Raw genomic sequence first — 26,076 nt, forward strand, 5'->3', positions numbered from 1 at the left:
CAAAGTAATGGGAACATGAAAATCCCTGCTTTCTCAAGGCAAGGAGATATGATTGAGACTCAAAAGGGCCGTGTATAAATACATTCAGGAAACTGTAGAAGTCTTCTGTCCTTTTAGCAAGTAAATAAATCTGAGTTTGACTGGAAAAATTAAACCATTCTGAAACAAGCACAGCTAGTTGATATAAAATTAATTATGCATTCTGGATACTCATTTGGTCTGCAAATGTAAAATAGATAAGATAAACAGAGCTCTCCACAATTATTGATCACAGAGTCTAATAAGTAAAGGGAAATAATACGGCATTTTTTAACAGAATTTGACTTCCACATAAGGAAGTCATTAAATTGAGTTTCCTCTAAGCCCAAGCAGTGAGAACATGAATTCGTCAATGACCCAGCAATAACTTTGCATTAACGTCTATAAGTAATTTGGCAAGGCTGTCTGAGCACTAATTTCAGCTAATATAAAGTCACAACTATAATATATTTTTGGAAATTTTAATATTTTGTAATCAGATCTGAGGACACTAATGGGTCAGTGGTGAGAAGCCTCAGTTTTTGGCATATTCATTGTTCCATTACCAGAGATAATGCATTAAAATTTATATACATGGGATAAGAACAGATTCATCCATCTCTGTAGTCGTAAAATTTACTTAACAAACAACACTCCTTCACAGAAATATCTCTGGGAGTTTGGCCAATTTTGCATTCTTCTTAAGACCTGAATATATGGTTGTATCTCCATACAATCACATTACAAAATAAGAAATCAAATACTCTAAACATTATAATTTCTCAAACAATGGGTATTTCAGTTCTCTCAGAAGCTGAAGTGCAATGTATGGCATTCAATAATGCAGAATAAGAATAGAACTTGTCAAGATGCCAAGGTCATACAGAAAATTGGTAGCAAATGCTCAGATATTGAGATGAAAGTAGACAGAGTTTTAGTTCTGTGGAAACAAGGGAAGTCCTTCAATGTGAAAAACATTGACATTTGCTGTTTTGCAGCAGCTGCTGCTGCTGCTAAGTCGCTTCAGTCGTGTCCGACTCTGTGCGACCCCATAGATGGCAGCCCAGCAGGCTCCCCCGTCCCTGGGATTCTCCAGGCAAGAACACTGGAGTGGGTTGCCATTTCCTTCTCCAATGCATGATAGTTAAAAATGAAAGTGAAGTCACTCAGTCGTGTCCGACTCTTAGCGACCCCATGGACTTCGGCCCACCAGGGTCCTCCGTCCATGAGATTTTCCAGGCAAGAGTACTGGAGTGGGGTGCCATTGCCTACCTAAAGATCTGTTATGATTTTAACAATGCTTTGAGGGTTTTGGGGAAGAGAGACACTGAAATTGATGAGCTATAATATGTCTGCATGACTGTCCTGAAAAGTTTATACATTTGTTTGCCTGATGTAACTGAACTCTGTGAAATTTACAGAAGAAAAACTAGAAAATCTAAGATGATGTATATGATATATAACAAGTAAAAGGAACACATTACTATTATTATTTTCAATTGCAACAGAGAAATTCCCAGCCAGGTGGCTTCACTGGTGAATTATGCCAGGTGTTTAAACATGAATTAACATCAATGTTTTAGAAATTGTTCTGAAAAATTGAAATGCAGACAGTACTTTTAAACTCATTCAATGAAGCCAGTATTACCTGGATACCAAGCCAAATGAACATATCACAGTTCATCACAGGATTTTATCTTGTGTCTCTTTCTCCAAATTTGGTAACCGCTTCCCATAATACGGGCTTCCCTGGTGGCTCAGACAGTAAAGAATCCACCTGCAATGTGGGATAGCTGGGTTCAATCCCTGGGTTGGGAAGATCCCCTGGAGAAGAAAATGGCAACCCGCTGCAGTATTCTTGCCTGGGGAATTCCATAGACAGAAAAGCCTGTTGGGCTACAGTCCATGGGGTCCTAAAAAGTCAGACATGACTGAGCAACTAACACTTTCACACTTTCACTTCACTTTTCCATAATATAGATCAGTTCTCAGTCAGAGTCTAGGAATCTCCTGTAGAGATCTCTCTTGCTTTTACCTCTATGGCTTGATCCTCTCTACTCTGGGCTGAAAACTAAGACAATCTGACCCTTCTGGACTTGGACTATGAACTCTTTATTCAAATCAGCAAGACCACAAGGCTCTTTTGATTTACTCTCTTCATTGACATCAGGAAATTCTCATTAAGAAACAGTCTAGAACAGTCCTCTCAGCAATCACCATCCTGTGCTTTTGTTAGTACAATGTCTGAAAACCATCATTTTTTAGATTTTATTCGGTTTTCTAGTTGTCTGAAAAAAGGGTAAATCTAGTATCTACCATCACTTTGTTTATAGAAAAGGAAATCTGCCCAAATTTTTCCAATTTTTGTCCTCTTGTTCTTCAGAGAGGGTAGTTTTTTTCAACCAGTCTTCAAAGTTACACTTAAAAAAAATCCCTAATCTACTATAAGCATAAATAGCTTTTTAAAAAAAAAATTATTTGTTCTACTTTGTTTTCCTTTAATGTTAAAACTACTGCAAAATTGCACTCACCAGTGGCTGACTTTATTTTTCTGGGCTCCAAAATCAATGCAGATGGTGACTGCAGCCATGAAATTAAAAAACACTTGCACCTTGGAAGAAAAGCTGTGATCAACCTAAGCAGCATATTAAAAAGCAGACATTTTTTGCCAACAAATGTCCATCTAGTCAAAGCTATAGTTTTTCCAGTAGTCATGTATGGATGTGAGAGGTGGACTATAAAGAAAGCTGAGCACCAAAGAACTGATGCTTTTGAACTGTGGTGTTGGAGAAGACTCTTGAGAGTCCCTTGGATAACAAGGAGATCCAACCAGTTCATCTTAGAGGAAATGAGTTCTGAATATTCATTGGAAAGACTGATGCTGAAGCTGAAACCCCAATACTTTGGCCACCTGATATGAAGAACTGATTCATCCAAAAAGACCCTAATTCTGGGAAAGATTGAAGGCAGGTGGAGAGGGGGACAACAGAGGATGAGATGGTTGGATGGCATCACTGATTCAATGGACATGAGTTTGAGTAAGCTCTGCGAGTTGTTGACGGACAGGGAAGCCTGGCATGCTGCAGTCCATGGGGTCTCAAAGAGCTCGACATGACTAAGGGACTGAACCGAACTGAATTGATTTTCCTTTATTTTAAAATATATTTTCCTTTAATTATTTAAATATATGGATAGTAGCTGTTTTGAAGCCTTTGCTAAATCCAATGTCTGGACCTATATGGTCTGTTTTCCTTTTCTCTTTTTTGTCAATGTATGACTCATTTGTCTATTTCTTTGCCTGGCTAATAATTTTCAGTTGAAAATTGGACATTATTGAACATCACTTTAGCAACTGCTCTTCTAGATGGAAGTTATCATTTTTCTGAACTCTAATGGTAAAATTTTTCTTCCTTTCATTTCACAGAAACAGATCTATAGGCTGTTCTTATGGTTTCCCACTACTGCTATTTATCCCAGTACTCTGGGTTTCTCCCCCCTTTCTGTGTTATTTACACCACTCTAAAAGCTTCAGATTGTCATCTTACATTATAAAACCAGAGGGCTTCTGCTTTCTGAGCTACAGACTTTGGGAATGCATTCAGAGAAGCAAAATCTCTCTGATCTCACCCCATATGGCTCTGTCTTTCAAGCTTCCAGTCTCTTCCTACATATTCTGCTGTGCCATAGGGTCTCACTAATGTGCATAATTCATTTAATATCAAGAGATTTATGAAAGCTATCTGCTCAAAATCTGTGGTGTTCTGCTGTGATATGCATGCTACCAGAATTTTCTCTTTAAATTCTCCACTGTAAACACCTATTTCTGGCACCTTGAATGACTGATGTTATGGTTTCCAATGTTGTATTTCATAGTCTTAGAAAAAAAAAAAAAAGACAATGGCTCTTCAGCTGGAAAGCCTCAAAATTCTCTTTTCCTTTCAGCTGTATTTTTATGAAAGCAAACTCATGCTGACTTCTAAACCTGGCATTGGGTGCTACCTATGGTCTGTTTTTCTTTAATTTCTTTTTTTTTAAGATGCCACATAGCTTATTTCATCCAATTCCCGATCTTACTTAGAATACTACAGAAAATTAAATTTAATTCGAGTATGTCAGTCCCATCTTACTGCATAAGAAGTGGCTTGTTATGAGAACTAAAAAGGAGGGCTTGTGTTAGGAATCTAGAAAAAGCAGAACAATGGAAAGGAAACTAAGATGAGGGAATTACTAGAAGTAATAGTGAAATTAATGAATCCTCACAAAAATGGTAGACTAGACAAGTAATAACCCATTACTTTGAAAAACCAATTATTTATTAGATGAACTGCTAATGAGTCCAATGTAAGAATGTAAAATCATGCAGGAATACAAATGTTGAAAGAGATCAGCGACAAATGCATGAGTATTACTACTAATTATTACTATTCAATCCCATGGTGACATGTTGGAAACTTGAAAATATGCTTTGTAAAATATAAATTACTACAAAGAATCCTCTGTACTATATGTCATTTTACAAAAAAAAAAAAAAAACATCAGAACGATTTAGCATGCTAAAATACACATAAGAATTGGACAGACACCTGGTGGCTCAATTGCAAAGAATTCGCCTGCCGAGCAGAAGACACAGGTTTGATCCCTTGGTCAGGAAGGTCCAGTGGAAAAGGAAATGGCAACCTACTTTAGTGTTCTTGCCTGAAAAATCCCAAGGACAGATGAGCCTGGCGAGCTACAATCCATGGGGCCACAAATGACTTAGCCACTAAACAGCAACAACGAACATGCATCTGGACCAGAGAACTTTACAACAAGCTTAATTGGAATTTTAAGAAGCAAGAAAGTAATTGAAAATTCTCCAGTTTATATCCAAAGCTAGGAGTCTCCCCAGTCAATTTTATAATGTTAAAGCAGTTTTAAAGTATGATAGATAAGGTAGCTTAAGCAGAGGTCATAAAGACAAGAATTTTATCCCCCATTTTATTGGCAAAACTGAACCTCAGGAATGGTTATCCCACCTTGCTGGTCCAGCTCTTTCAGCTTAACAGAAAAAACTTGAAGCTCAAGAGAGACTCAAGGACCTTAAACCTAGGAGACATGTTAATTAGTGGAAGAAATAGGAGGAGGAAGAATTTCCAACCTGGTTCTACAGCACAGGCGCTTCTGCTCCACTCAGGTTTGGTTATCAGCTGGAAGCAAAGAATGGAGAAGATGCTCCCATCATTCTGAATTAATCATTTCCATGGCAGCAAGAAGCTACAGATATCTTCTTAATAGAAGATACAGGGAATTTTCCGAAGTTAAGGTGTATGACATCACCCATTTAAAAAGCAAATTTCTTCAACGTGTATCAGACTCTTAACCAAACTTCACACCTGGCCCTACATTTAATGTGCATAATTTAAGGGAGAAACAAAAAGACTGAGTATAAGAGAAAGAAAGATCAAATGTGTTCCTTCTAATAAACTACTGTTTGGGAATTAAGTGCTTGCCTTTCTGCTAAGGCAGGGATGTGTGTGTGTTCAGTTGCTCAGTCGTGTCTAACTCTTTGGGATCCCAGGAATTGTAGCCCGCCAGGCTCTTCTGTCCTTGGGATTTCCCAGGCAAGAACACTGGAAAGGGTTGCCATTTCCTTTTCCAGGGGAGCTCTCTGACCCAGGAATCTAACTCACACCTCCTGCATTAGAAGGTGGATTCTTTACCACTTTACCACCTGGGAAGCCCCAAGGCAGGGATATTCAATAAGAAAAAACAAATAAACGAAATAGTACCTAATCCAAATATATAATTAACCTTACAGTGCAATTGAATTACTCTTTTGGTTACAGTGAATATTGTTTACTTTTTTTTCAGAGTTGGACATTCAAATTCACAATGGGATGTCCTATATTAACAAAATTTACATGTATCGTTAAATAAATTTGGTACTATACTACTCAAACTAGTATTGCAATATTTTAGAGATTTATTTGACATTACCCTTTGAAACTAATTTATGAGCACATGAAAAGCACACCGTGTATTTCTTATCACATATTCAGCTCCCCTCTGTGAACAGAAGATCTTTTTTTGAATGAAATACTATGGAATTACTCTTATAACTACTCAAAAAGCAGAACAGCTGTGCATGATTAATATTATTATAATAAATACTATAAGAATATATAACAAGTTGTCAACTGCCATTATCTGTGACCAAAATAGTTTATTGGTTTTTAATTTCTTAATTCATAATGTATAATTACCAACCTAATTAATGCCTCTTAAGATTATTCAGTTCATTAGCAGATTTGTTTGGTTCATTGGTCAGGCCCCAATATGTGTAAAAAAGCTACATTTTAAGTCTTTTCCTTTGCAACAATGGCTTTTGACTTAATATGTTATTCATGTAAATATTTTGTGCCTATTCTTATGAATTTTAATTAACCTTACTGAGATTTAGGGATAAAAATTAACAATATCTTTATCCTAATATATCCAGTAAGTGTGCATTACAGAAACTTTTATCCAGAATGCCAACAGGGTACCTCATTCATTTTCTAATCTTTTTTTCCCTTTGCAATGATATAGACAAGGTGCAATTTTTTCTAGCTTATGTGAGAAGTGGTAGTGGAAAGAAAGCTAGCTGCCCTGTTGTTTACTTTTTTGAGACATTATATTATCATTTAACTATCATAATTCAATTTTGAAATTTAAATATCTATAATACATACTAGGGTAAAATATTTTATTTGTTTATTTGCCACTTTGTTTTAATTGAAGGATAATTTCTTTACATAATTTTGTGGTTTTCTGTCATACATCAAGAATCAGTCATAGGGGCACCCATATTCCCTCCCTCCCAAAACTCCCTCCCATTTCTCTCCTCCTTTCTCACAAATAATGTGTGACATGGGTCACATATCTTTTTTCTACTGCATTCCCCAAAGATATATATACATATACTAAAACAATTTGTTTTTTTTTCTGAGGCTTTTATGAGTTTAAAAAATAATGGAATCAAATGTAGCTATTAATATAAATTTGTACAAAATAGAAGTACAAAAAAATCAGATTTTCGATGAGATTTCTGAAAAATTGTCACAAGGTGTGAAGTAATTATGCAAAACAAGGAAAGAATGTTAAATAGTTCTCTATTTATGTACGAAATATTTGACTTTTAGTGTAAATTTTCTAACATTTAAATATGATCCTAGGATCTTCCAGTGTAAAAAATCTGCCTGCAATGCAAGAAATGTAAGAGACATGGGTTTGATCCCTGGGTAAGTAAGATCCCCTGGAGGAGGAAATGGCAACCCACTCCAATATTCTTGCCTGGAGAATCCCAAGGACAGAGGAGCCTGGAAGGCTACAGTCCATAGCGACACAAAGATTCAGACACAACTGAAGTTACTGAGCAAGGATACATCATGCAATATCTTATTTATCCTGGACATCAAATTTCTGACAAAAACTCTCTTCTGTGGTTGGATCATGTAATTATCTGCCTCTACATGACACAATTGGAGGATGTCCAACTGATACTTGGTATTAATTATAGCAAATAGTTGGACTATGGGCTTTCCTGATAGCTCAGTTGGTAAAGAATCCGCCTGCAATGTGGTGCAATGTGGTGCAATGTGGGAGACCTGGGTTCAATCCCTGGATTGTGAAGATCCTCCAGAGAAGGGAAAGGCTACTCACTCAGTATTCTTGCCTGGAGAATTCCATAGACTGCATAGTCCATGGGGTCGCAAAGAGTTGGACATGACTGAGAAACTTTAAAAAGAAAAAAAAAAAATGGACTATATGATTTTCCATATAGTCCAATTATTTCTTATAATTATGTATCATGTACATAATTATACTGTGGTTTTCCAGTAGTCATGTATGGATGTGAGAGTTGGACCATAAAGAAGACTGAACACCAAAGATTTGATGCTTTTGAACTGTGGTGTTGAAGACTCTTGAGAGTCCCTTGGACAGCAAGGCGATCAAACGAGTCAATCCCAAAGGAATGAATCATGAATATTCATTGGAGGACTGATATTGAAGCTGAAGCTCTAAAACTTTGGCCACTGATGTGAAAAGCCCATGCACTAGAAAAGACCCTGATGCTGGGAAAGATTGAGGGCAGGAGAAGGGGCCTACAGAGTTTGAGATGGTTGGATGGTATCACTGACTTGATTGTCATGAGTTTGAGCAAACTCTGCGGGATGGTGAAGGATAGGGAAGCCTGGTGTGCTGCAGTCCATGGAGTCACAAAGAGTCGGACATGTTCAGTCAGACTGAGCAACAACAAATTGTACTATATATAAACATGTTACTCCCAGGTTGGCAAACTGTGGGGCTTTCCACAATTCACTAAAACCACATATTTACTTTTTCTTTTAACTTTTCTACATGTAAATCACACAATATTTGTGTAGTTACAAAATAGCAGACTATTTGATCCCATTGCATGTAACATGCTGATAGGTTGGTGTTATAGCAGGAAAGCCCTGATATTAGAGGTGGGCCAGAACTCTTCATCTGTTAACATACCCCATCATGGTGTTGGATTGCTGGAAGGAAATATGGGTAGTGTGGGGTGGGATCACAGCTCTTTTCCTTTCCACTGTGTTCAATTAATACAATACGCTTCAGAAATTGGGTAAGAATATGAAATGATACATGAACCATGACATTCCAGATGTTCAAGCTGGATTTAGAAAAGGCAGAGGAACCAGAGATCAAATTGCCAACATTCGTTGGATCATAGAAAAAGCAAGAGAGATCCAGAAAAATATCCATTTCTGCTTCATTGATTATGCCAAAGGCTTTGACTCTGTGGGTCACAACAAACTGTGGAAAATTCTTAAAGAGATGAGACTACCAGACCACCTGACCTGCCTTCTGAGAAATCTGTATGTAGGTCAGGAAGCAACAGTTAGAATTGGACATGAAACAACAAACTGGCTCCAAATAGGGACAGGAGTAGGTCAAGGCTGTATATTGTCACCCTACTTATTTAACTTATATGCAGAGTACATCATGAGAAACACTGGGCTGGATGAAGCACAAGCTGGAATCAAGAGTGCTGGGAGAAATATCAATAACCTCAGATATGCAGATGACACCACCCTCATGAAAGAAAGTGAAGAAGAACTAAAGAGCCTCTAGATGAAAGTGAAAGAGGAGAGTGAAAAAGTTGGCTTAAAGCTCAACATTCAGAAAATGAAGATCATGGTATCTGGTCCCATCACTCCATGGCAAATAGATGGGGAAACAGTGACAGACTATATTTTTGGGGGCTCCAAAATCACTGTGGATGGTGATTGCAGCCATGAAATTAAAAGACGCTTCCTCCTTGGAAGGAAAGTTATGACCAAACTTGACAGCATATTAAAAAGCAGAGATAGTACTTTGCCAACAAAGGTCCGTCTAGTCAAGGCTATAGTTTTTCCAGTAATCATGTAAGGATGTAAGAGTTGGACTATAAAGAAAGCTGAGTGCCAAAGAATTGATGCTTTTGAACTGTGGTATTAGAGAAGACTCTTGAGAGTCCCTTGGAATGTAAGAAGATCCAACAATTTCATCCTAAAAGAGCTCAGTCCTGAGGGATCTTCTGCATTGCAGGTTGATTCTTTGCCAGAAGAACTACTGGGGAAGCTATGAGTGGGCTTCCCTCATGGCTCGGTCGGTGGGGAGTCTGCTTGCAGTGCGGGAGACTTGGGTTCGATTCCTGGGTCAGGATGATCCCCTGGAGAGGGAAATGATACCCTGCTCCAGTATTCTTGCCTGGAGAATCCTATGGGCAGAGGATCCTGGCAGGCTACAGTCAATGGGGTCACAAGAGTCGGACGCAATTTAATGACTAAACCAACAAACAGATCAGTAGATAAGCGTACAGCTTGTTCAAAACACCCTCTGCTTCACTGAGTGAGTCTGCCTTATTTGTTGCAAAATAGATACCCTCCAAGCTTCACATAGCTTAGGAACCTGGGGTCAGCTCTTGTCCAGTTCAAGCCAACATACACTAGTTGGGATACTAACCCGAAACCTGAGCCTGCTCAAGTATCTGATGTATGATTTTTTGATGACAGAGGGCCACAAACTTCACCCTCATATCATGCTAAGCATCTCCATTTTTTGAACATACATCTATAAAGAAGAATGTCACTCAGATACACCTGCACAAAATACCAATTGCCTCACCTTTTCTCTACCTCAAATTATCTTTTCTTACCCTATTTATACCACTGTTTTTATTTGGAGCACAAAGACCACCCTGCTTATTTATCCCATAAATATCTCAAATCCCTCACCTTCAGGGACCTGGAACTGAGTTTTATTTCTGGCGCTGAGATTTGTTCTCCTCTACAAACCCTGGCGTATTTGTGCTTGGTTTATTGCACGTCAAGCAAATGAAACTGATTTGGTAATAAATTTGGGGAGCCAGACAGACTCTTTATCCATGGTTTGTTGATTCTTTGCAGGCATTATGAGCCTGTGGATGAGTCCAAGCAGCTGCCTGGTCCATTTGTTCCAGGGACCATTCCCTGGATTTCCTTTGGCATGATGCTGCTGACCTTTGGTGCATTATTTTTCATGGCAGGTCAGAAAAAATTTCTGGGTCTGGAAGATACTTGATGCTGAAGCTGAAGCTCCAATACTTTGACCACCTGATGCAAAGAACTGACTCATTTGAAAGGACCCTGAACCTGGGAAAGATTGAGGGCAGGAGGAGAAGGGGGAAACAGAGGATGAGATGGTTGGATGGCATCACTGACTTATTGGACATGAGTTTGAGCAAATTCTGGGAGATAGTGAAGGACAGGGAAGTCTGGTGTGCTGCAGTCCATGGGGTCACAAAGAGTTGGGCTTGACTGAGCAACTGAACGACAACAACCTGATTAAAAAGTACCTGTACTTAAATTTTCCAGATGGTGGGTTAGAGGCCCAGATGGTGGGAACTTGGTAGGATCATGGGCTAGAGGCCTACTCTAACAGGGACAATAAAAATGTTACACCTACAGAGTTCTTCTAAACCTGGGTTAATGTCCTGAGGTTTTGGTTTCAGTTTGTTTTATGTTTTGGCCTTAGTTGTCTTGTCTGTCTAATATCTGATTGTCTTTTTTGTTAAACATTGGCTATTTGGAAGCTGAGAATTTGGAACTACTTTATATTCAAATGAAAATTTTTAAAAAACCATGAAATGGAAAAAAAAAAAAGAAAGGAAAGACTGATGTTGAAGCTGAAACTCCAATACTTTGGCCATCTGATGTGAAGACCTGATTTATTTGAAAAGACCCTGTTGCTAGGAAAGATTGAAGGCAGGAGGAGAAGGGGATGACAGGATGAGATGGTTGGATGGCATCATCGACTCAATGGAGATGAGTCTGAGTAAACTCCAGGAGTTGGTGATGGACTGGGAGGCCTGGCATGCTGTGGTCCATAGGGTTGCAAAGAGTCGAACACGACTGACTAACTGAACTGAACTGAACTGATGAAATGATGAGATGCAAAATGGCTTCCATTTGTTCTCTTTCTGAATCCATGAATTTACACAAATTGAAAACAAAAATAAAACAAAATTTCAAGTAAATTTGAGAAGAAATTTAGTGTCTGATCCTCATTAAAAGTCATACTAAAATACCTGTATATAAGTCATTTTATCAATTATTTAACTTGCAGAATGATTTTATGACATTAAAAATATATTTTGTTTCTATTTGTTGCTGTTTATGTTCAAGTTAAAGTGTCTATAAGCACTGCATTTCCCTGAATATATTATTAAAATGAGATTAATGTTTCTCTCATTAGTATGACGATGAGGACATCTAGGATTTTTTGCTTGATATATTTGTCACTAAACAATAATTTAATATTCATAAGAAGCATTAAAGAATTCCCCAGACACTACATAGCGTAATGTTATAGAATTCCAGTTTAAAAGCATGATGGGCCTTAATTAGGATCATATAAATCATATGATACCCATTTATATCATTTTATCAGATTTATTCTGAAGTAAAGTTATTATGACCAAATACATCATTCTTTTCTTAGTTAAAAAAAAAGAAACAAAATTCAGTTTTAGTTCTGTGTGTGTGTGTGTGTGATTGTGTTACGTAGCACAAATCTTAGGAAATACTTTCTGATCATTACCCAGGAGTGGATCAATTAGCATTTCTTTCACTAATACTTTGTGTTCTTCAGTCGTGAAGTCATGTCTGACTCTTTATGACCCCATGACCAGCAGCACACTTTGCTTCCCTGTCCTTCACTATCTCCCAGAGTTTGCTCAAACTCATGTTCATTGAGTCAGCGATGCCATCCAAACATATCAACCTCTTGTCCCCTTCTCCTCCCCCTCAATATTTCCAAGCAATAGGATCTTTTCCAATGATTTGGCTCTTTGCATCAGGTAGTCCTTCCACTGAATATTCAGGATTGATCTCCTTTAGAATTGACTGGTTTGATCTCCTTGCAGTCCAAGGGGCTCTCAAGTGTCTTCTCCAACACCACAGTTCAAAAGCATCAATTCTTCAGCACTCAGCCTTCTTTATGACCTAACTCTCACATCCGTACATGACTACTGGAAATACCATAGCTTTAACTATACAGACCTTTGTTGGAAAAGTGATGTCTCTTCTTTTTAATATGCTGTCTCTGTTTGTCATCAGTTCAGTTCAGTCACTCAGTCGTGTCTGACTCTTTGCGACCCCATGAATCGCAGCAGGCCAGGCCTCCCTGTCCATCACCAACTCCCGGAGTTCACTCAGACTCATTGTCCATCGAGTCAGTGATGCCATCCAGCCATCTCATCCTCTGTCGTCCCCTTCTCCTCCTGCCCCCAATCCCTCCCAGCATCAGAGTCTTTTCCAATGAGTCAACTCTTGGCATGAGGTGGCCAAAGTCCTGGAGTTTCAGCTTTAGCATCATTCCTTCCAAAGAAATCCCAGGGCTGATCACCTTCAAAATGGACTGGTTGGATCTCCTTGCAGTCATAGCTTTGACAAAAACTCATGAAATCACAAGTCTCATTGCCCATGAATACTTGGCAACATTTTGAAATATCTGTTGCACTTGAGTGGTGTTTTCTATTTAATTTTTACCCCACACAATTTTTCTTATAATTTCGTGTATTTTTAGTTTAACTTCCTAGCATTATACAGAGAGAGGTGTTCAGTAAGAGCATATTCCCTGAGTTATAGGAAAATTTTAAATGCTGAATGGAGACAATAAATCACTCTTCACATTTCCTGCAACTGTGCCCTTTAAGTGTATGTGGTTTTCTTTTCAGATCTATACTCTGGAATTAGGATGTTGCCTTGCTGAAATGACATTTTAAAAACAGCATATAAGATATTTTTCTCAATGTTAAATTTTGACTTGATGGAAATAAAGTAATGACCAAACCATTTATTAGTATGTGTTTGGAGGACTTTAAAGGAGTTAAGGACAAGAAGAAAAACCTCATTTCTCAGAAAGTTTCATGACTGTTCTAATGAAAAAACCATGTTGCAGTGAATTTGGTCAATAGGAATGTACCACATATCTGGCCATAGATAGACACTATTTGCTGGACATTTTTGGCAAGATATTTTTTACTCTTAGGAAAGATATTTGGGAAGTCAGAAATTCGCTTCTTGCTTGATGCATGGTAAGTTGTTTTAGTCGTGTCTGACTCTTTGCCACCCTATGGACTGTAGCCCTACAGGCTCCTCTGTCTATGGGATCTGCCTAAAAAGAATACTGGAGTAGGCTGCCATGACATCCTCCAGGTCTTGCTAAATGAGAAAGCAGGCATTGTATGTCTTGATCACCAATGGTGACCATCAAGTGAATTTATCTTATGAACTGGAAAAGTGGCTGATAGTTCCGATAAAGGACAGCATGGATAAACAGAGGTAGTCATTAATCCTGAGAAAGCTATAATATCTTGGAGCTATTTGTCATGGTCAAACTCTAAAACTAATTCTCAAAGTGAGCTTAACAACCCCTCACTTAGGAGGTAACTAATTTAACTTAGTTCTAATTCTGCAAAGACTAACAAATATCTTTCCATTGCCTTCCCATAGAGATCTTTCTCAGTTCAGTTCAGTTCAGTTGCTCAGTCGTGTCCGACTCTTGGTGACCCCATGGACTGCAGCATGCCAGGCCTCCCTGTCCATCACCAACTCCCAGAGTTTACTCAAACTCATGTCCATTGAGTCAGTGATGCCATCCAATCATCTCATCCTCTGTCATCCCCTTCTCCTCCTGCCCTCAATCTTTCTCAGCATCAGGGTCTTTTAAAATGAGTCAGCTCTTCACATCAGGTGGCCAAAGTATTGGAGTTTCAGCTTCAACATCAGTCCTTCCAATGAACACCCAGAACTGATCTCCTTTATGATGGACTGGTTGGATCTCCTTGCAGTCCAAGGGACTCTCAAGAGTCTTCTTCAACACCACAGCTCAAAAGCATCAATTCTTTGGCACTCAGCCTTCTTTATAGTCCACCTCTCACATACATACATGACTACTGGAAAAAACATAGTCTTGATTAGATGGACCTTTGTTGGCAAAGCAATGTCTCTGCTTTTTAATATGCTGTCTAGGTTGGTCATAACTTTCCTTCCAAGGAGTAAGTGTCTTTCTTTATATTATGCTTCAATTATTATTTTTTATTATAAAAGCATATTGTCTATCGAAAAATGGTTACTTTTTTTTTCCTTAGAAAAATATAGGTTCAGTGGGAATAAAAGTTGAAAATCCATTTCTTTAAAAATGACTTTGCAGTGTCCTGTAGGTGTTTTTGTTTTATGTTATCCTCACCACCACAATTCTTAGCTGAGTTATTAACTTTTATTTAACATTAAGGAAAGTTAATTTCTCCAAGTTATTTATCAAGTCAGTGGCATTAATACAGGATTTTAATGTATTTACATTTTTACCTTATTTGCATAAAATAGCTTTCATCTCAATCACTGACCATGTTCTACTCTACTCTGACAATGAGAGTTGAAAAGAACCCTATGCTTTGTGGATTCTGTGTTCTTTGGTTCTTATATTTCAGGGTTTTTTTTTTTTCTTTTTTCTTTTTTTAAATTTTATTTTCTTTTTAAACTTTACAATATTGTATTAGTTTTGCCAAATATCGAAATGAATCCACCACAGGTATAGGTTTTTTTGAAATGGGTAGCTATTATTGAATTTCCATTAAACTCCACATAAGTCAATATCTCCATCCTATCATTTAGCTCTGTTTAAACTGTAAATATTACTCATAATAAAAGGTATTGAAATAATAAAGTCAGGAATAGTGATGATGTAAAAAGAACAGAAAATGAAATTCTGTACATTATTTAGGAGCTTTTGATTGTAATGAAATTTATCATAAGTAGAAAATCATTCAATTGTATAGATTTTTGCATTTTTACTGTGTGGTTTTGGAAACAAGTTAAGGGCATAGCCATTAATATTAGTTGACTATATCATGACATAAACAAGCATTTTTAATATCATGTAGCATCCTGTAATACATGATTTTAAGGGCTTTGCTTAGTTTTTAAATTCCTTTTTCCTAAACAATGGTCCTTTTTTCCTCATACATCTCTCTGAAGATATAATGAAAATGGCACAGCATTTCCCTGGATAATGTTTTAAAGTATTGCAGTGGCTAGAAATTAGATATAATTGCCAACACAATGATTTCTGATGCAAAAATAAATATACCATACTGTCTAGTGGAAGATATATCACTGCAGCAGCCACACCAGAGTCATTAATGTCTTCATTTATTTATGCAACAAAAATAACCTAACCAAGGGCTGAATATATATCAGAAACTATTTTCAGAATTAGTGATAATGAAAAACAAGGTGAAGTCAATAACCTCATAAAATATTCTGTGGTAGAGTTGACAGCATAAATGAATAAAACAATGCACATTTAATGCAGGGTACCTGCAAGTGGTATAAATAAAAATAAATCTGGATGGTAATTGAGAAACTAAGACTTTGAGAGTGTTGGAAGATATTTTTTTTGAGAAATTAATAAAAAAATGAATCTCTGATTCTATGGAAATTGAGTAAAGAACTATCTGAGGTAACAAATTGATCAATAGCAATGTGTAAATATTTTAGTTCATGCTTTTGGGTTGTTTTTGTTTCCCTATGTACAGCCTCTCCATGAAAAGAAAAAATTCTGTTTTGACCCCTGGACAAGGCGTAATCTCATGCTTTCCTCTAGCTGACAAATACTTTATTTTTTAAAATAAAAACTACTCAAGATGAAAATGAAATGTATATATTTCATGAAGAGATGGAATGTGTTCAACACCAAGTTATATCTTTCCTGAGAGGTGAACTAGGTGTATCTGTTGCTCATTTTTGTTACTTAATAATATTACGTCTATTTTGTTTTCTAAGAACACTTTTTCACTGAAGCATCCTTTACTTCCAAGTACTCCAGATTTATTGAAAATATTTTCTACCGGCCTGCTGAATTTCTCTCCATTAGAACTTTAACAATGATTTTGGTGAGTTGATGAGTCACATGTATAATCTGTTCAACAACTTGTCTCTATTTCTTGACACCTCATTTTCTGGTAATTGACACTTATTCTCTATCAGTCATTCACTTCTTTGGGCCTCATATACAGCCTCCAAAAATCCTGGCCTCAAAGTTCTACTCTCTTAACATCATCTCATATCTTTACAAATAAATATATGCACACAAACTTCATCATGCCTCAAGATTATCTAGACAATATGCTATTAATAAAAAGAGATTTCTGAACCTTTATGTCAGAGTTCAGTAGGTCTAGTGTAGGACCTAAGACTTTGTTTTCCTAAATGTATCTAGGTGATATTAATACTTCTGGTTCATAGACTATATTTTTTAAATTTATTTTTAATTGGAGGATAATTGTTTTATAATATTGTGCTGGCTTCTGCCATATAACAACATGAATCAGCCAAGTGTATACATATATCCCCTCCCTCTTGAATTTCCCCCTATTGCCCAACCCATTCCATCCCTCTAGGTTGTCTCAGAGCACCAGCTCCCTGGGTTATACAACAATTTCCCATTAGCTATCTATCTTACACATGGTAATGTATATGTTTAATGTTACTCTCTAAATTCATCACACATTCTCCTTCCCCTGCTGTGTTCAAAGTTTGATCTTCATGGCTGCATTTCTATTCCTGCCTTGCAGATACGTTCATCAGGACCATTTTTCTAGATTTCATTTATATGCATTAATATATGATATGTTTCTCTTTCTGACTTACTTCAATCTGTTTAACAGGCTTTATCCATCTCACTATAACTGACTCAAATGTGTTCTCTTTATGGCTGAGTTGTATTCCATTGTATACATGTACCACAACTTCTTTATCCATTCATCTGCTCATGCACATCTGGATTGTTTCCATGCTGCAGCTATTGTAAGTAGTGCTCTTCATTGGAGAAATGCAAATCAAAGGGGTATCACCTCACAGCGGTCAGAATGGCCATCAACAAAAAATCTACAAACAATAAATGCTGACAAGGGTGTGGAGAAAAGGGAACCATCTTGCACTGTAGGTGGGAATAAATTGATACAGCCAATATGGAGAAGAGTATGGAAAGGATGAGATATTTGGGTAGCATCACTGACTCAATGGACATAAGTTTGAGCAAACTCTGGAGATAGTGAAGGACAGGGAAACCTGGTGGGCTGCAGTCCATGGGGTCGCAAAGAGTCAGACACTACTGAGTGACTGAACAATAGCAAGATGGAGATTCCTCAAAAAAAAAAAAAAAAAGGAATAAAACTACTATATGACCCATGGATCCCATTATTGGGGATGTACCCTGAGGAAACCATAATTGAAAAAGACACATGTACCTCAGTGTTCATAGATCACATTTTGAGAGCAATTGCTCTAGACATAACCCCTTCTCACTTCATAAACACACACACTTCAAACATCCATCACTGGCTTCAAATATCCACAGCCCTTTCCTTTTCTATAAGTGCTTGGCATAATATCACTCCTACTGCTATGTGAATACCTGTGTTCTCTAAGCTTCACCTGAGCAGCACAAAATGACAAGTGAAACTGTACAGTTCAGCTTCAGTTCAATTTTTTTCTACTCGACTCACTCTCCTACTTTCCTAAAATGTTGGCTTCTTTTCTTTTCTCAATCCCTTGCTTGAACTGCTAGTTGTTTCTGCAAAAATAAAATTATATTAAGATTTCTGCAGCTTTGAAGTCTAAGGTAGGGTTCAATCGTAAAAAATGAGCATAGAGGTCTGGAAACTGCAGATCTCTGAGTATAAAGATAAGTGTAACATGGACTCCAAAACCACAGAGATTTTTCTTACTAAAGACCCCGTGTAATGCTTTATTAGATACTCTGGGGAAATTCAAGTAACTTTCAAATTCTTGAAGCCTCTTTCAAATTGAGACAAAACTGAATTAGGGAGTGGATTTCTAACACAATTTGACTGCATTTGATTCTATCAAGTACTGGTTAATATTAATCTAAACATCTTAAGAAAATTGAATAATGTCAAACTATCTAATCATTTCAAATAATCTGATTAAAAAAAACCCAATACAATATTGTAAAGTAATTAGCCTCTAATTAAAATAAATAAATTTAAATTAAAAAAAACACTGATTTTTAAAAAAAGTTGGAATCCCAAAAATTGAGCCATGTAGGATGACAGTTTGTCCTTATGTCATCATGAATTTTATCTAACTTAAATTGGCATGTGCTTAGTCATTCAGTCATGTCCAACTCTTTGTGATGTCATGGATTGTACCCTGCCAGGTGCCTCTGACCATGGGGATTATCCAAGTAAGAATCCCCGAGTGGGTAGCCTATTCCTTCTCCAGGGCATTTTCCCAGCCCAGGAATCAAACCTGGGTCTCCTGCATCACAGGCAGATTCTTTACCAGCTGAGCTACTAGGGAAGCCCTAAATTGGTATACTTTTACAGTAAAATACTACATCTTGATCTCTTAAGATGCATATCTGATGTATATGAGATGTGAAGCATTTGAAATACATTCAAGTTACATTCAACATACAAATCAAAGTTAGTGACATAAGAAAGTCATTAAACTGCAAGTGTTAATTCAAACCATCATTTCAAAACTCATATGTGAACTTTGACAATATTGATTGTCTGCTTTCTCTGTCTCTTTTTATTTTTTACAGCACATTTAAATCATATAAAACCAATGATTGTGATTTACATTTTTAAAAATGAATCAAGATCAGTGATAAAATTATTGATAATTAACTTGAACATAATAAAATAGTGTGTAGAGTGACATGTAATCAGAAATGTATGCATTCTCCTAACAATGACTTTGTCACTATACTTATCTATGGTGTATCAATACACAAATGAATACTCTGTACATTCCAGTTTACAAAATCCACTATCTCTAATTCTCTCTGTAAGGACAATATGTATCAAGTATTTTACTCAAGTATTAATATTTACCACCACTGTACCAAGCATTGTACATTCAGAGTCTCATTCCACTCTAATATTTTTCATGTGTGTGTTAGTCACTCAATCATGTCTGACTCTTTGTGACTCCATGGATTGTAGCCCACCAGGCTTCTTCTCTCCATGGAATTCTTCTGGCAAGAATACTGGAGTAGCCATTCCCTCATGCAGGGGATCTTCCCCACCCAGGGATCGAACCTGGGTCTCCTGCATAGCAGTAGGATTCTTTATTGTCTGAGACATCTGGGAAGTTTTTTCATGAATACAGTCTAATTTTTTTGTTGTTGTACAGTAGGACATTAATATCATAAGAACGACAATCAAGTCATTAGACAAACAAATATTCTCCAAAACTTGGTTTTGCTTTTTTTGTCTGAGAATATTTGTCAAAACTTTTCAACTCATTTTATGAGCCTCTCACCATAACTGTGGCTTTTTCCCACCTTCACAGAGGAGAGCACCCTAATTTTGAATGATAGCACCCTAATTTTATTCTTTTTCTTCTTTAGCTACTACACTGAATGCTAATATAACAAAACCAATACAATATTGTAAAGTTAAAAAATAAAATAAAATTAAATTAAATTAAAAAAAGAATAAACAAAAAAAAATCATGATTTGACTCTTATCTTAGGAAAATTCAATAAATTAATGAAAAAGAAATCTTGTTTGAGTGTTACATAAAATCTGAGGGTTTTTTTGTAAAACCTAACTACTATCATGTCAGACTTCTGACAGGTCCCAGAGTCACTTTTGCATTAAATTTTTTTTTCTTACATATTCATAAAATTTTCATAGTTTTCTGGTTCTTCAGCATCCCTTTATTAGCAGGTTCACTTGTTGACAATTACATATTTGCATTCTGTCATATTTTAAGCCTGTTTATTTTTAAAGTGAATTGTTATTTAAATAAACATTAGTGATACATAATGCTTTATTTCTTTGACTTTAAGATGGCATTTAATACTTGTCACTACCTGAAAAAATACTTCCAATTAAAAATATATACTGCTTGATGTCAGAAATGTTAATATGATGGACTTTTCTGGTGGTCCAGTGGTTTAAGATTCTGTGTTCCCAATGCAGGGAGCATGGGTTCAATCCTTAGTTGGGGAACTAAGATCCTGCATGCTGCATGTTATGGCCAAAAAAAAAAAAAAAATGTTAACATGAAAATATGGGTCATGAAACTTAAGCTATGATCTAGTTGTAATTAATATTCAAAAGTTTGATCATATTCTGAAAATACAATTAATAGCAGCAAATCAAAATTTAACACATTTTTAAAAATTCCAATGATTGAAATAACTAAGAAGTAAAGTTTCATTAAATAAATGTATAGTGATTAACTAAAAAACATACTTCTTCTGAAACTTTTACAAACTTGATAATAAGGCTTAATGTAAATATTCTGAAATTTCCATATAAAAACCTCAATTAATCTTTTATTTCAAATCTGTGAACTGTATAGAAACAGAAATGCCAAACTACTTGAAGACTGGTTTTTAGTCTACCAATGACCTAGAGTGAGTAGTCAGAAGTGGATCCTGAACTTGAGCCCCTAGTAATCCAGTTGAGAAGATACCTACCTATCCATTAAACTTACTTGCCAATCCCAGAAAATGCAGGTTTTGAAAAGGGATAATCCCTATGATCAAGAAGTTTAAGTCATGATAAGAACATTGGAAAAAGAACAAATAGATCTAGAGAACTTATTTCCTTAGAGTTCTGGGTATTTTTAGGCTGAGTAGCCATATGCCATCCACAGATCCAAACAGAAAAACCATGTACAAGGGTAAACCAATCTAAGAGGTTTTGATACTTCATGCATAGTGAAATAAGATATTCAAAGAAATAAAAAAGAAAGCTTTATGTAGTATAGTTTGAAGCAATATGGAACAGGATTAGAAAGCTGAATGACTCAGGACTTTTATCTGTGAATAGTGACAATCTTTTTTAGATTAATCCTGGATGTCTTTTCTGCAGCCTCTTGTCATTGAAATCAAAAGGTAGCCGAGTTAGCCCAAGAAACAGTGGCTCTATGTCGCAGACTGCCAACATGCCATAGGTGAGGTTCTTCTAGGTGACCTTATAAACCAAGTTAGAGATCCTTTTATACCTCTGGTACTTGATTATTAGTGTAAATATGCATGAGTATATATAAGAAACAAAAGTTTTATTTTTAATTTGCTATGATTTATTACCATTAAGCCATTTTATTTAGTTGATTTTAAATATTTTTTAGAAGTGTTTCTCATCTTCCCAACACTTATCTAAAAGTAAATGGAAGTGGTGCATTTTGTTATGCTCTTTTATCAACATTCAAAATAGAGTTGAAATAATCTTGGGGAGCAAAGGGAGACTTATAGTAACTAAAAAGCTGAGATGTACTAGGAAAATATTATAACTAAACTTTCCTGGCCATTTTGATAGATGAATAAGTATTTCCATTTTCCATTCTGAATAATAAATTGAAGTTTCACAATGAATTTGTGTATCGACAATTCCAAATTTGGCATTTGGGGAAAACATATGCTTAGAAAAGGGTTTGGCTGAAAGTCAAATGTAAGCTTTTCTGAGTTATTAGAGCCCAGGGATCTGTTATAACATATAAAGTGCTTATGGGGAAAAACATTAAAAATAAATACCCCAACAACTGTGGGAAGGTTAAATGAATCCATCCCAGGAGCACACCAGTCACAGTTTGTAGGACCTGCAAAGCATCAAGGGGAAACTAGAAAGCTGTGAGGAAATGAAGAAAAAGAACACTTTTAGTCTCAATGTGAAGTCCAAGTTACTCACAGTATAAAAATCAGTTGTGCATGAAGCATGAAATTATATATTTTTTAAAGCTTCATGATGTATAAAAAGTATTGATTTTGTATGTTTGCTCACTTGCCAAGTAAAAACAGGCCAATTGTTTTAAAGGTAAAGAATTCTAATTTATGTACATTTCAAACTGAAATAACCAGTTGTAGACTTTCAAAGATAGTAAATCTCAACTTTATAATACTATATATTAAATCTTTAATTAATATACTTTAGTCATAAATGTTCAGGACTATAATTTTAAAACTATTTTATATTAACACTGTGGTTACATACACATTAATTACTAATTTCACTTGCTCCTGCATTTCTGAGTATAAGTGCTATCATCAATACTTAATTGAAAAAGTTCCTCATTTGTTAGAATGAAGATATGTCTTTAAATCAAAAAAGTTAAAGGATCACTTAATTAGCTGATCAGTAGTCTTTGAAGGAATGTTATGACCAACCTAGATAGTATATTCAAAAGCAGAGACATTACTTTGCCAACAAAGGTCCGTCTAGTCAAGGTTATGGTTTTTCCTGTGGTCATGTATGGATGTGAGAGTTGGACTGTGAAGAAGGCTGAGTGCCGAAGAATTGATGCTTTTGAACTGTGGTGTTGGAGAAGACTCTTGAGAGTCCCTTGGACTGCAAGGAGATCCAACCAGTCCATTCTAAAGGAGATCAGTCCTGCATGTTCTTTGGAAGAAATGATGCTAAAGCTGAAACTTCAGTACTTTGGCCACCTCATGTGAAGAGTTGACTCATTGGAAAAGACTCTGATGCTGGGAGGGATTGGGGGCAGGAGGAGAAGGGGACAACAGAGGATGAGATGGATGGATGGCATCACTGACTCGATGGACGTGAGTTTGAGTGAACTCCTGGAGTTGGTGATGGACAGGGAGGCCTGGCGTGCTGCAATTCATTGGGTCGCAGAGTCCGACACGACTGAGCAACTGAACTGAACTGAGTCTTTAACTTAAGACATTTAAATTCAGTTCAGTTCAGTTCAGTCACTCAGTCATGTCCAACTCTTTGCGACCCCATGAGCTACAGCAAGTCAGGCCTCCCTGTGCAAGACCAACTCCCGGAGCCTACCCAAACTCATATCCATTGAGTCTGTGATATCATCCAACCATCTCATCCTTTGTCATCCCCTTCTGCTCCTGCTTCAATCTTTTCCAGCATCAGGGTCTTTTCAAATGAGTCAGCTCTTTGCATCAGGTGGCCAAAGATTAGAGTTTCAGCTTCAACATCAGACCTTCCAACGAACACCCAGGACTGATCTCCTCTAGGGTGGATTGATTGGATCCCTTGCAGTCCAAGGGACTCTCAGGAGTCTTCTCCAACACCAGTTCAAAAGCATCAATTCTTTGGCACTCAGCTTTCTTTCTAGTCCAACTGTCGCATCCATACATGACTACTGGAAAAACCATAGCCTTGACTAGACAGACTTTTGTTGGCAAAATAATGTCTCTGCTTTTCAATATGTTATTTAGGTTAGTCATAATTTTCCTTCCAAGGAATAAACATCTTTTAATTTCATGGCTGCAGTCACCATCTGCAATGATTTTGGAGCCCAAAAAGGAGCCACTCACAGTACAGGAGCGGTGAGCAGCAGAGAGGAGCTACCCCACGTCCAAGGTCAGGAGCAGCAGCCATGAGGACATACCCCATCTCCAAGGTAAGGATCAGCAGCTTCACTTTACTGGAGCAGCTGTGAAGAGATATCGCACCTCCAAGGTAAGAGAAACCCAAGATGGTAGGCGCCAAGAGAAGGCATCAGACGGCAGACAGACTGAAACCACAATCACAGAAAACTACCCAATCTGAGCACATGGACCACAGCCTTGTCTAACTCAATAGAACTACGCCATGGCGTGTGGGGCCATCCAAGACGGACAGGTCACGGTGGAGAGGTATGACAGAATGTGGTCCACTGGAGAAGGGAATGGCAAACCACTTCATTATTCTTTCCTTGAGAACCCCATGAACATTTAAATTAGGTGAATATAATTTCATCTACATACATGAGTTGTAGGAAATTTAGACTGAAATATCTTCTACTTAATGACTTCATTATGAAGGTTTAAGAAATGTTATACTTGACTTTTAAAAATATTTATTTATTTGGCCATGCCAGGTCTTAGTTGTGACCTGTGTGATCTAACTGTGATCTAGGTCCCTGACCAAAGGTTGAACCCAGATCCCCTGCATTGGAAACATGAGGTCTTAGCCATTGGACCACCAGGGAAGTTCAAAGAATTGCTTTATATAGGGTCATATTGAAAAGAAAACAACTTTAAAATTGTGAAGAAGATGAAGAAGACTCTCCTTCGGCTTCAGCTGTAGGTAACAATGAAGAATATAGGAAATTTATCTCTAAAGGTTGCAGAGGATTCAAGTGTATCTTTTTTGCATGTAGACTGATCTATTTGACTATGCCAAAATGACTGTGAACCTACAAGCACATGAATTACCTGAAAATTCAGACCAATCAATGAACAGACTATTAAAATACACAAACCATCCCTCAGAGAAAGTATCAGGTATGCCCTCTTTTCCTACAGAAATAAGATAAGACTCTTAGAGAAATACCAGGTGCAGTATAAAATGACACATGTTGGGAAAACCAGAACAAAACTCAATAGGTGTTATTTTCTTCCAGTTACATCTCCATTTGCCACGTTTTCTTATTGTAAGATTTAAGTATGCATCACTGCATTTTTTTTTTTATATATATACAGAGCTGAATAGAAATTGGTAACTTGACTCACTGTCCTTACAGTCTAGTCTCCTATGGTAAATTTAAAACATGCCTTCAAATTATTTGTCACTGTTCTCACTGAAGATCTACCCTCAAATTTGGATGGATTTTTAATGAGTGTAACTGATAGATTATAAGGAAAAGAACACAATCAGATTCCCAAGGCCAGGTTAGAAAAGACTATGCTTCCTTCAACCTTGTTTATTTGAGTATTTGATCCAGAAGAAGCCAATTGTTAAATCAGGAGGAGTCTGACTCTCTAGTTTGAGAACCCATGTGCTTCCACTACATCTTTCAGATGTTGCATGTTGAGTAAGTCTTCCTGGGTATCCACTTTCCAGCCTAACCTTCAGATGAATGCAAAGAGCTGACATCTGCCTGCATGACTCAGACAGGTTCTTCCCTGTCTGTACTTCCCTGACCGTAATTCCTGACTGTCAGAGACAGAATTCTAAAATTCTTCCCAAGTACATCCACTCTGGAATTCACACCCTTTAAATTCCACTCCTCCTCCTGAGTGTAGGCAAGAATTGTGAATAAGACAGGATATTCATTCCCATGATTATGTCACATTATGGAAATCAAAGGTAATAAGATAGTCACTCTTATGATTGTCTTACATTTCACAAGATTCTGTGGTAGTATAGCAGAGAGATTTCTTCTACTGGCTTGGAAGATAGAAGGTATCTTATGTGACCCTGAGCAGAGCCCAGCTATTTCATGATCAGACTCCACACACACAAGAACTTTGTGATGGTAAATGATTATTATTTTAAGCTCCTGTGTTTCTGGTAACTGCTCAGTAATCAAAATGAATATTCTGGTCCACAAAATTATGAGAAATGTAAACTAGCTGTTTTAGGCTGTTAACATTTTGTAATTTGTTACAATCATCAGTAAACAGATTGAATTTGGGATGATTTGTTATGCAGCGATAGTAAAGAGGAGAGTTTCTTTTGTTACAACTTTCTTCCACCAAGAAAATTAGAAATAGGTCATTCACGAGAACCTCCAGCAC

This window comes from Bos taurus, chromosome 20 (assembly GCF_002263795.3).
Source record: "Bos taurus isolate L1 Dominette 01449 registration number 42190680 breed Hereford chromosome 20, ARS-UCD2.0, whole genome shotgun sequence".
Taxonomy (NCBI): domain Eukaryota; kingdom Metazoa; phylum Chordata; class Mammalia; order Artiodactyla; family Bovidae; genus Bos; species Bos taurus.